Genomic DNA, 11,566 nt, shown 5'->3' with positions numbered 1-11,566 from the left:
ATAACAGTTTTGTTTGTGTGGAAGATGAATAGATTAGACAGTGCTCAGAGCGTACTTATTTTTTAAAAAACTTGTAAGCAGATTTTTTAAAGGATTTTAACACTGAAATCTTTGTTTTAATAACCTTAGACAAATAACCAGCCTTTCCACCTTTATTTCCACACCAACAAAATGGGAAAGATAATTCTTAGCCTGTGTAAAATAAGAGTTTAGTGATAAACCTCATGAAGTTCAATAAGACCAAGTGCAAGGTCCTGAACCTGGGCATAGGCAATCCCAAGCATGAGTACAGACTGGACAGAGTAGTGATAGAGAGCTGCCCTGGGGAGAAGGGGGTGTTTGTGGAGAAGGAGCTCAGCAGGACCCAGCAATCTGTGCACTTGCAGCCCAGAAAGCAAATTGCACCTTGGGCTCCATCAAAAGAATGGCTAGAGGCTGAGGGAGGTGATTCTGCTGTTTTACTCTGCTCTTGTGGGACCCCCACCTGAGGTGCTGTGTCCAGCTCTGGGGCTCCAAACACAAGAAAGACATTCACCTGTTGAAAGCAGACCAGAGAGCCACAAAGCTGATTAGAGCTGGAGCATCTCTCCTACGGAGACAGGATGAGAGAGCTGGGGCTCCTCAGCCTGGAGAAGAGAAAGCTCTGGGGAGACCTTATAGCACCCTTCTACTGCCTAAAGGGGGCTTACAAGGAGGCTGGAGAGGGACTTTTCACAAGACCATGTAGTGATAGGACAAGGAAGAGTGATCTCTAAGCTGAAGGAGGTGTTTGATTAGGGGGTGTGATTGGAGGACTGATCTGCATCACCCCAGCCAAGAGAAGAAGCTGACAGTGCACTTTATTGGAATAAACACTGTGTTACTGAAAGGCATATCTTGGATGATTACAAATTTGTTTAAACTCTAATGGAGTTATTACATCACAGATTTAATTTTGAAAATAACATCATCCTGCTATTTCAAGTACAATCCTGGATGTAAAATGTTTTTCAGTGAAAAATTATTTTAAAATCATTAAACAGTAGTATACAATTAGATATGAGATTTAGATATTGGTATTCAAATTATTAGCCATAAATAATTAAATTTATCTTGCTACTTCAGAACCAAGTCCTAAAATAAGTGAATTTCAGCCTTTCTCTCAGAATTGTACACCAGGCTTGATTAACAGATCTTGGAGGGGATCGCACCATTATCTGACTGGGATTATCTGTTCAACAGTCTTAGCTGGAAATATCCTCACTGTGTTCAAAATAATAAGGTATTAAGTAAAATATCTTTTTCAACAAGATTTATTACTTTATTGCTGAAAAAAATAAAGGATGACTGCACTAAGGAAGTGAATTTCCCAGCAAAAACAAGGATAGCAAGTTTTTATTGTTGTCTTTAGTCATTGATGTTTAATTCTCATTTAACAAAATAGTTAAATCTTGACTATATATAGGAGTACTTTATGCCTGCTTGCCCTTTTCTGCTATAAGAAAGCACTGCAGTGCATGACTGACTTCAAATATATTCAAGGAAATCACAATTCATGCCTTCTTCCTGTGTTTCCAGTAGAATGGGGAGCAATCTTCCCTCTAGCACACATAAAAGCTAGACTAATCTTTAAACTTTAGTTGTGGTAATAGCAAGGAATTATAATGTTCTACAGAATTCTTTGAAGATCAGTTGAAATACAGTTTTTCCTGCTTTGAAAATTGCATTTCTGTCCAGACTATTTTAATAACAGAGCTTTATCTAACTTTTGCCCATTTACTGCAGCTTCCTAGAACTCATTGCTGTTTTTCCAGCATCATCTTACTTTTGGAAACAGGGCCTTAGTGCCAGCTGAGGATTCTCACATGGCAGGAATTAATACCTTGAGATATTTCTGTTGTATGCTGAGAAAGTAAAATTGCTGAAGTTGCTAATTTTGTGGGGGTCATAAAATCTGACTCAAACAGCCTTTATGGAAGAAAATATCTTTTAATATCTTAATTTAAACAGAGGTTTTTTCCCAATGTAGGGGAAAAAGAAAAAATACTTTCAACCAGCTAATGCCTAAGTCCAACAAACTCTAAATATATAAGCATGCATCTTGAAAAAGTGGCTTTTATTTCTGGTGCAAGTTTTACATTAAAAAATAGGGTGCATAAGGCAAATAATCATCACACACTGCGTGGACTACTAGATGGACTCCATCCCTACATATTGTGCTTTCATAGGAAAGATTTCCAAAGGCCAACCAAGGACTGTCAGCCCTTGAGTTTTAGTAAACTTCCCTTGAAACTAATGGAAATTCAGTGTCTGGTACACTCAAGAACTCTGTAGCTCATAACTTGAATGAAGAAGGGGACAAATATGAAAATGGTGCATCTGAAGTGAACATAATGACAATATTATTTTTTAAATGTATGAATAGAGAGGAAAAAAAAATAGTTATATCGTCTCTAAAATAATAGAAGGAAACTAACAAGGAACAAAGATTATTATTTTCCCCTGGTGAAAATCTTTGTCTAACTTAAATAAAAATATGAGAGGCAGGGAGGCAGGACACAGACAATGACTTCAAATAAAAAGAGTATAACTTAAACCATATTTGCTTGAAAAAATTACAAGCATTGAAATCTATGGGCATGAACATTTATAAACAGGAAAAGAATTTGAATATGGTGTGTTAAAAAGTTAATGTGATATTTACCAAGATTACAAAAGATAGACCCACAGTTCTGGAGGCAAGTATTTTATGCAAACCCACTGAGCTGGGTAGAGTAGCTTCTGGGACAACAAATATGGCTTTGTATGAAGGAGGAAAATATAATCCAGACAACCCCATTAGTCTGACTTCATAAATTTAAAAATAAGCAGGTTATTGAAAAAATAAGGGACTGAAATGCAACTTCAGTTATCTGTAGGTGCTACTTTTCAAATTAACTTGATTTTAATAAGGTAAATAGTAGCCAGTGGTAAAAAAACTTTTCTCAGAATAGATGGCAAGTAAGAATTATAGCATTTATTGCATTCTTCAGCTGGGGAAGGTATATTTGCAACTAAATATTTGCAACTAAATGTAGAGTCGCTGGCAGAAAATTTTTGAAACCACTACAGAGAGCCAGATCATATGTTATCAGGATGGAAGTTATTAAATCAGCTAAAGAACAATTTAATAAGTAGAAGAATTACAACATGATAAAAAATAGCTAAAATATGGCAGGTGCTAGGAAATGTTGATAAAAAACAAGCTTCCTGAAAAGATTTTCAGGAGAAAATCTGTTAATATGGAATTTTCAGGGTATGGTTGTGGGGCTAGGCAGATATCATATTTTCCCTCAGAGACCTGGAGAAAAGTGTAGGACTCTGATAATAATATTCCCAGGAACACCCACTGGGGAGATGTGGCTGATGTGAAGCAGTAAAAGGCTGCCAAACAGAAAGAACCAGATAAAGAATAGAGGAGGGACTAGAGCAATAGAAATGTGTTAACACTGGATTGCATGAACCCATAGAATCTTTTTCTTACTAGTATTCTTTTATAAATAGGAAGCACTGCTCTCAGTTAGAAAAGAACAGAGGAAAAGCTCCTGGGATTACTCCTGAGGGCTGTTATTAGGCTAAAGCTGCGTGAGAAGCACACACAGCTGAAATACATGTAAGGCTTTGCCTTTCCAGGGGAAAAAGGGAAATGCTGATGCCCTTCTCCAGGCTCATAACAAGGCCTGAAATACAACTCTCACCAGCTGTTTCCAGGAAAGATAAGACATTCAGACTAGAATAAGAACAGGGGGGGAAAGTAACAGAAAATTACTAAAATCAGAACTAGGGAGAGCTATCCAAATTCAACTAAATTTAGGGTTTTTTCTCAGAGGTGTATGTTTGTTTTCTATACTTCAGGATCAGGAAGAGCAGGATGGGTAAAGGATTGTTTAAACTAAAGGCCAAACCTGCTACAAGAGCAATTGGTTTGAACACAGATAGGAGATACTAAATATGAGACTAAAGGTGACTTTACCTTTCAGAGCAGTGATGTCCAGTGATAGCCTTGGTAAGAGTGGTAGAAGTAAAGCCATTATTTCTGAGATGAAATTACTTTGTCATGAGGATATCTACTGGTCTTGTTGTCTGTGACAGCTGCTAAGTCTACACTGTGACAAAGGTTATTTCTTTCAATCTGAAGTCCCCAGCTTTCCCGTATCCGGCTAAGAAACCACAGCACATTAAACAATGTACCCAGTACCCTACAACATATCTCAGCTGTCCTGTCCTTTATTCCTTGTGGAGATGGAAAGCTAAGTGTCTTTATAGTGAGACAGCATGCTGTCAACTTTCCCTGATTTCTAAGATTCTGCTTCAGATCTGTTTAGGAAATCCAAAACAATTTCATGTTAGAAATGTGGGACTTCCCATTATGACATTTGGCACAGCAGCTGATACATGCTTCTGAGTGATGCTATCTGGCTTGACACTAAGACTTAGGTAAAGAGTAATATATTTTTGGACCATCACTTGGGGTGATCTCTGTTTGACTGGAGTGTACAAGTAGTTGCTTCTTTACATGGTTTTCCACAGAGGAATTTCTGTCTGGGTACATTACCCAGGATGTGTTGGGCACACCCCACCTCCACCAGGCCTGGAGTTAAGCACAGGAGAGTGGTGGGATGGTGCTATCTCATGGCAAAGTCCTTCTGTGGCCTTAACACTGTTTGAGACAGGCAAGCGGGCTCTTCAGTTCCTTACAATAATACAGGGATATTTTCATTACTGCTGTGCAGTGTTTGCACAGGGTAAAGGCCTTTTTTGTCTCTCACCCCACCCCACCAGTGAGGAGGCTGAAGGTGCACAGGGAGTTGAGAGGGGACACAGCTGGAACAGCTGACCCCAGCTGACCAAAGGGATAATCCACAACACATGGCTGGAAAGAATGTTATGTGGGAAGCCACTGTTTGGGAAATGGCAGGATATTGGTTGGTAGTCAGAAAATGTTTTCATTTGCATCACTTGTCTTTCTTGGAGTATGTTATCTATTATTTTCATTTTCATTAAAACATTATTATCTTATTTCAGTGACTATTTGTGTTTATCTTGACCCATGAGTTTTCTCACTTTTATCCTTCCAATTTTCTTCCTCTCCTCACTGTAGTGAGAAGCGAGCCAGTGGCTGTGCGCTGCTTAATTGCTGGCTGGGTTAAACCATGGTAAGCATGGTTTAAGTGCAAGTTTAAAATTTGAGATTCTCATCCTGAGTCCAAAAGCCATTTCCAATTTAGCATGATTTATCCTGCTAGTATGAAATAAATAAAGCAGAAAAAATGTTTTAATTTTCTCCTAAAAAGACATAGGCAGGGAGTTTTCAGATGTTTTGAAACCTGTGTGAGCATAATGGTCATTTGATGTCTTTCAGGAAACACAGTTTGAGGCTTGTCTTTTCCTGTAGAATTTGCATCCTTCAACATTCACAAAGCTGAAGGCACTGGAGGAAAAATATCATATATGCGTCATTCCCTCCATGAGCTCCAGTCATTAGTGCAAGCAGATACACTTTATAGCATTCTGGCTTTGGTTTCAGTATCATAACCAGATGACAGTGAATCATACTTTGTAATTTAACTAAAATGTTTGAGTAATAACCCTTTTGTCTGTCTCATTCCCTCCAGCATCATTTTTTTCTTTGAAAACTTAGCTATTCCATAACTTGTAGCATGCAGTGAAGGCAACACGAAAAGTGTGAAATTAGGAACTCTTCTCACACAGGTTCCTTTGGGAAATGATAGTCATATAGTTGGGCTTCTGAACGTGCTTCATGGGTGGCCAAGTGGAGTTCTCCCAGCTGCAGGTCCTTCTGTGTCTTCCAAGAAGATTGACAAATAAACTGGTACTTTGCATAGACTGGGGGAAAATAAATTGATTAGAGATATTGAGATGCAGCAGAGACAAAGAGCTTAGACTAGACACCTAATTTTTAAGTGAATTAAAGTATAGTGGTTTCTATATGATGACTGTGGATAAGGACATTTTTAATCAAGTGCTGTAACTAAAAATATGTTATAGGCATTGTTGTATTTTAGAAGATACTACCCATAAATAATTACTGTCAGAAACACTGTTTTAGAGACAGAGATGATTTTCAGCCAAAAGATATTTCAAACTAAACATTTTATTTTCAACAAAAATACATTTTTCATAATTTGGCTTTCTAGTGAGGTTGAATAGGCTAATTTTTTAACATCAGCAAAATTATCCATATTCTCATTTGAAAACTATGGCATTCAAAATGAACATAGGTCTGGTGGACATCTAGAAATATCAACCTAGCATAAGTAGAAGATATTGGAGCTTTCCTGAAATGTAGTTGATCCAGGACTGAGTTCTGCTTAAAAATGCAGACAGGAGATTCTTGACTCTCAATGTAAAAATAGCAACTGCTGAAAGAGGAATGATCTTCTTTAGGAGGAAAAAAAAATAACGTGCAATCAAATATTTTAAAAGAACGCCATCAGTCATGGTTACTGATTTTTTGAAAACTGTAGTAGTTATTTCTGAATTTTCTGGAGGTGGCAGAAACATTTTAAGTCTCAATATGGCATCACAATTTCTACAAGGCCTTAAGGGATCCTCATCCTCATTACTGTTCTGGGGATTCTCTTTAGAGGTGCAGCTTCCAGTAATGGATTGATGTCACCAAAACATCCCTTATTGTTTGAAATAAAAGATTGCCTTCAAGGCAGAATGCAGAAACGTTTAATATCTGCTGGTTTTTTGAAACCTTTATTAAAATGTCACAAGAGTACAAGGGTTTTATGTTGTATCATTAACTAGAGAGTTCAAAAACAGCTTCCGTATATTATTGGTCTTAAGAAAAAAAGTAATTGAATTAAGGAAAAAGAAGTCTGCTTTGGAACAAAGTCATCTCCTATTATGTGTGAGAGTGAGCATGAAGGAAAACAAAAGTCCAAACTTTCCTGCATAGCACAAGGCACTGGTCAGTCACTGAGAAGACATGGGGTTAAACAAAAAGGTTCAGTGGGAAGGACAGTAGATATTGAACTTGTAGCATAAAGGACAGCATGCTTCCATGGTAGAGGAATGTGGTTACTAAAGAGAGGGAAAAAAAAATCAGAAAAAATAAAGAAGAAAGTCATAAATATTTTAGTTAGACAATTTAAAGTTATAAATAAGTTTGAAAATAATAAAGTATGGCTATTATGAAGAGGCTACATTATGGCATGATAATATAAATCTAGTTAGGTTGACACACAGTTTAAAAAGAGTCCAGAAATTATCAGTTCCTTCAAAATGCAGTTTTGAAAGCTTGTTTTTATATTTGAGTAATGTGATGAATTACAGTCTTTTTCCATATTCCTAAATAATTTACATGTAGCAGTATCTTTATTTTCATTCTTTAGAGAAAAAAACATATGCAAAAGGAGTAAGGCAAGAATAAGATATGACATCCTAAATGAGGAAAGACAGAATATCATAAATATTATGTGAGATATAATTTATATCCCAAGTAAAACCATGTCCTAAAATAGATAATTTTTTTTTTCCAAAAAGAAAGCTTGTGCTTTCTTTCTAATTTTGAGGCAAGATTTTCCATCTCAAGTATGCTTGCCTAGGGAAAGCTGTACAAATTACTTCTCTCCCAGTTTTATCACTGCTAACACCTGTTATGACACTATAGCCAAGAAACAAAGGTTTTTCTGATAATGATCTTCCAAACTTTAGTGATTGATAGTTTCAGTAAAGCACCTCTGAATCTACTTAGAAGTTTTTCTTAAGTGGAAATATTAAACCAGCAGTTTTGACAAAAAACCACCAGTTTATCAGACTGACTTTAAAATCACCCCATGCTCACAATAAAAGCAAGAAACATAATTGACATAATTTATCTCATTCTCTTTCATATTTTTCAAAAATAAAAGCCCTTAGAATAGAAGACAGGAGCAGTCAGACCTGAGAAGGCACTTCCCAAAGAAGCCTGAGCTGAATAAAATGAGCACCACATGCAAATTAATATCTGTCACATAGCTGAATAATGCTTTTATTCCCATAAATCCTCTGCTTCATAATAGGAGTGAACTATGTCACGCAATTGTCCAACAGAGATTTTAGTATTTCAGCATTTCTTTTTGCAAATAAAATGTCTTTATAAGGTCTTAAGAAGTGGTAAAACCAGCTGTTCTTGTATGGAGCTTTAGGGGTCAATTTATGAGGGGTACAATGTAAAAAACTTTGGTTTTCATGACTCACTTTAATATGAAATAAAAAGCATTAAGGAAAGCTGTAAAGCTATGCAAGTCGAGTATGCATGTCAAAATTTATGAGAAAATTTTCTAAATTGACATCAGACACATTTTTTTAATACAGATTTATATTTATGCCACAGGCGGACATAACATAAATTAGACCTGGACGTAACTTTGGTAGCACAACTTCTGCCTACGGGTTAAAAGAAAATTTTGTAAGAAGCAACTCACAGCATCTGTTCTTTGGACAAGGATGAACATAGTTACACATAGACAACAATCTTAAGTTTACCCATGTACATGAACAAAAAATATCACTATGCAAATCTGGCCTAAGTAAAATCAGAACTGTGTGTGCTGCAGACAGCATCTTCTTTAGCTCATTATGTACTTTTATGTTTTTGTCTCTGGTGAAACGAGAAATTCTTTGATAAGTGAAAAGGGTATCCATTTTGATATTCTACTCATCACTTGGAACCTCCCAGTGTGCCACTTGAATGTAACTGAAGATGAACATTTTAATTAGTAATGTTAGTGATTAAAATGGCAAAAGAATGATTTGGCCAATGAGATTTTAAAAAAAGAGCGAAGATACACATTCAGATTAATGCTCATTCTTTCATGGCACAGAAGACGCAGCAGATAAAGCCTATGCCAGACTTTCTGTGATAGGAGGCTGTGAGGCACATCTCATTCCCTGTAGCATAAATCCACTGGATCATGTCACAAGAAAATTCCACCATTTGGGTCCCTTCTTACAGGGTTCACCAGCTTCTGACTAATTTTTCTACAAACTTTGAATATAGGAAAAGATGTAATCCACCTGATAGCTGCTCAGTTGCCTGTAATTTAAGGTGTATTTTTGGTATGGCACAGCTATATAATCTTGTCTTAGAAACCTGAGAAAGTATCTAAACTCTAAGCTGTGTGAAAGTACCTAGAGCAGAACCATGTGTGCTAAGAGTTAGATGGATTGAAACCCAAGACAAGATTGCTGAGGTAGAGACAGACCCTCCAGGATTCAAGAAGAGAAACACTGGCATGAAGAAATTTAAAATGCTAATGAAAATCAGGGGGTCTGAAGGTGCCTCTTCATTCCCATTGAAATCTGTCCATCAAAGACCCAGTGGTGCCATACAGGGGTGGTAAGAGTGCTAACGCTTAACCTAGGAACTTGTTAGCCTAGCTGTCTGTTCTCTACTATACTAGACAATAAATAATTTATTTTTGTAAATATGCTGTTTGCAAAACATCTCTGTGCAGTGGAAAAGTTTCCTGAGCAAGTTCTTGACATCTAAAAGTTGCGTAGGTACCAGTCAATTTTGAAGGCTACATAAACATCTATTTAGCCTATACCCTTAGAGCTGCAAGCACATAAAGAGAGAAGTACAGTTGAGAAGATAAATCTGGAGTAAGTAGTTCTGTGACAGCTGAGAAGAAACAGACAGGTGCTCCAAGCATTTGGAGCAGCCAAGACTGACAAGCATGAGAAATGTGTTCCTGGTTTGCCCATTGTTGTAATGTTCTCTAAGAAATGTTTACCAAGGCAGTATCACTGGTAGGATGGAGCCACAACTCTAAAAAAGTCATGGGCTTTTAGTCATTTAGAACCAGAACCACTTGATTTGGCATGGACTAATCCATTTTCTCATTCCTCACACTCCTTTTTCAGCTGCTCCTTGCTTCACTTCACATGCAGTTACAAATCTCGCTGCCACAGGAAAAGGTAAAAGCCTTTTAAAAGTTCAGTTCCTCAAGCAGTTTGCCTTTGAGTATAATACACCATGTTGCCTCTTGTGCAAGCCTAGCAGCTTTTAAGCCAATTCAGACAGTATACTAATAATTATAAGTAATAAGAAAATTTATGGCAATTTGTGATTATAACAATAATAATAGTGTCGGTATACTATATGGTGACAATATACAATACATAGAACAGGATAGGTTAAAATATGTCCAGCAGCAAGAAGAAAAACATGAGGAAAAAATCAAACTCCAAAACATACTTCCTCTCACCTTTTCCTATGTTCATAACAGAAAAATAAACATGTTTATGCCATCACTAGAAATCAGACGATTTCTAGTTAGCTACATTAACTAGGAGCACGTTCTCTCATGAAATATTTTCTCTATCCAAGTGTAACCTTGGCTTTCACCATCACATCATGTACTTTGGTGGTGGCTGGCCTCAGAGATGTTCCTTCAGGCAGCATTGGAACAGCAGGTTTGGCAGAAAGGCCAGAAGGAATGCACCAATAGGCATGGCTAACAAGCACCTCATAGGTTGTGCCTTGTGTTTTTTGAGAGATTCGCAAGTTCCGTCACTGCCTCCTTCTCCCATTCACTCTATCAGAGACCCATCTCAGACAGTCCCCTTGCTGTTTTTCTCAGGTAAGTATTATTCAGACTTTCCCCAACAAAAGACTTTTATTACTGATAATTACTTTTTGAGATGAAGACACATCTGCCTTTAAGTTCCACTCTCTGTTTGAAGAGGAAATGAGACCTTACTTGCAAAATAGCACATTTTTCCAAATGTACCACTCATGCTTCATTTCACAAATTTATCATCAGACAACAGACAAGACAGAAAATTACATAGAAACTGAAGGAACCAACAAAAACCCCTCTGCTATAAAGAATGGAGACAAAAGCTGTTTGATAAGTGTTTAGGGTGAGATTAATTTCTTATTGTCTTGAGAAAGCTAAGCTGGAACCACAAGCTGAAATAAGTTTGAGTTCTATCAAGAAGAATAATCATTTACTTTCACATTGAATTGAATTTGTGGTGGTGTTTTCATTCCACCCAGCCAAATTATTTCCTTTTCATCTTTAAGTTCATTAAATCACTTTTTTTCCCCTTTGGTTAGATGAATATTAAAAGTGAGAATTAAAAACCCAGATAAATTATCTTTTGTAGACCCATATGAACATGTCCTCCAAAATAATTGATCCAGGAGTCATGAAAAGTCATCTTACAATACCTAGGGAAATACATGTATACGAAGACCAGATTTGAAGGCATTGTGGTGACCCTCCTTTCACTTTTGTAGGAACCCTTTGAAAATTCAGCTGCGTATCCAAGAAAATAGTGTCCACACAGCGAAAGCCAGGATCACCCTACAGATAGGTAGTGATGGGCATTTCTGGAGCTAGAAGATGTGGATTCAGTAACATCCTAAGCTAGAGGGCTCCTATGCACGTGCCATGTCTTCCTCATGATGTCCAGTGCCCACTTACACACTTAACTTCATTACAAACTGCATTATTCTGATAACCTCTGCAGCTGCTACTGAAATGAGTTACATTTGCTATTGTTGGGTTTTGAGCTGTGCTGGTCT

The sequence above is a fragment of the Lonchura striata genome, chromosome 3, assembly GCF_050655825.1.
Source record: "Lonchura striata isolate lonStrDom1 chromosome 3, ASM5065582v1, whole genome shotgun sequence".
NCBI lineage: Eukaryota > Metazoa > Chordata > Aves > Passeriformes > Estrildidae > Lonchura > Lonchura striata.
This window is presented reverse-complemented; position numbering follows the sequence as displayed.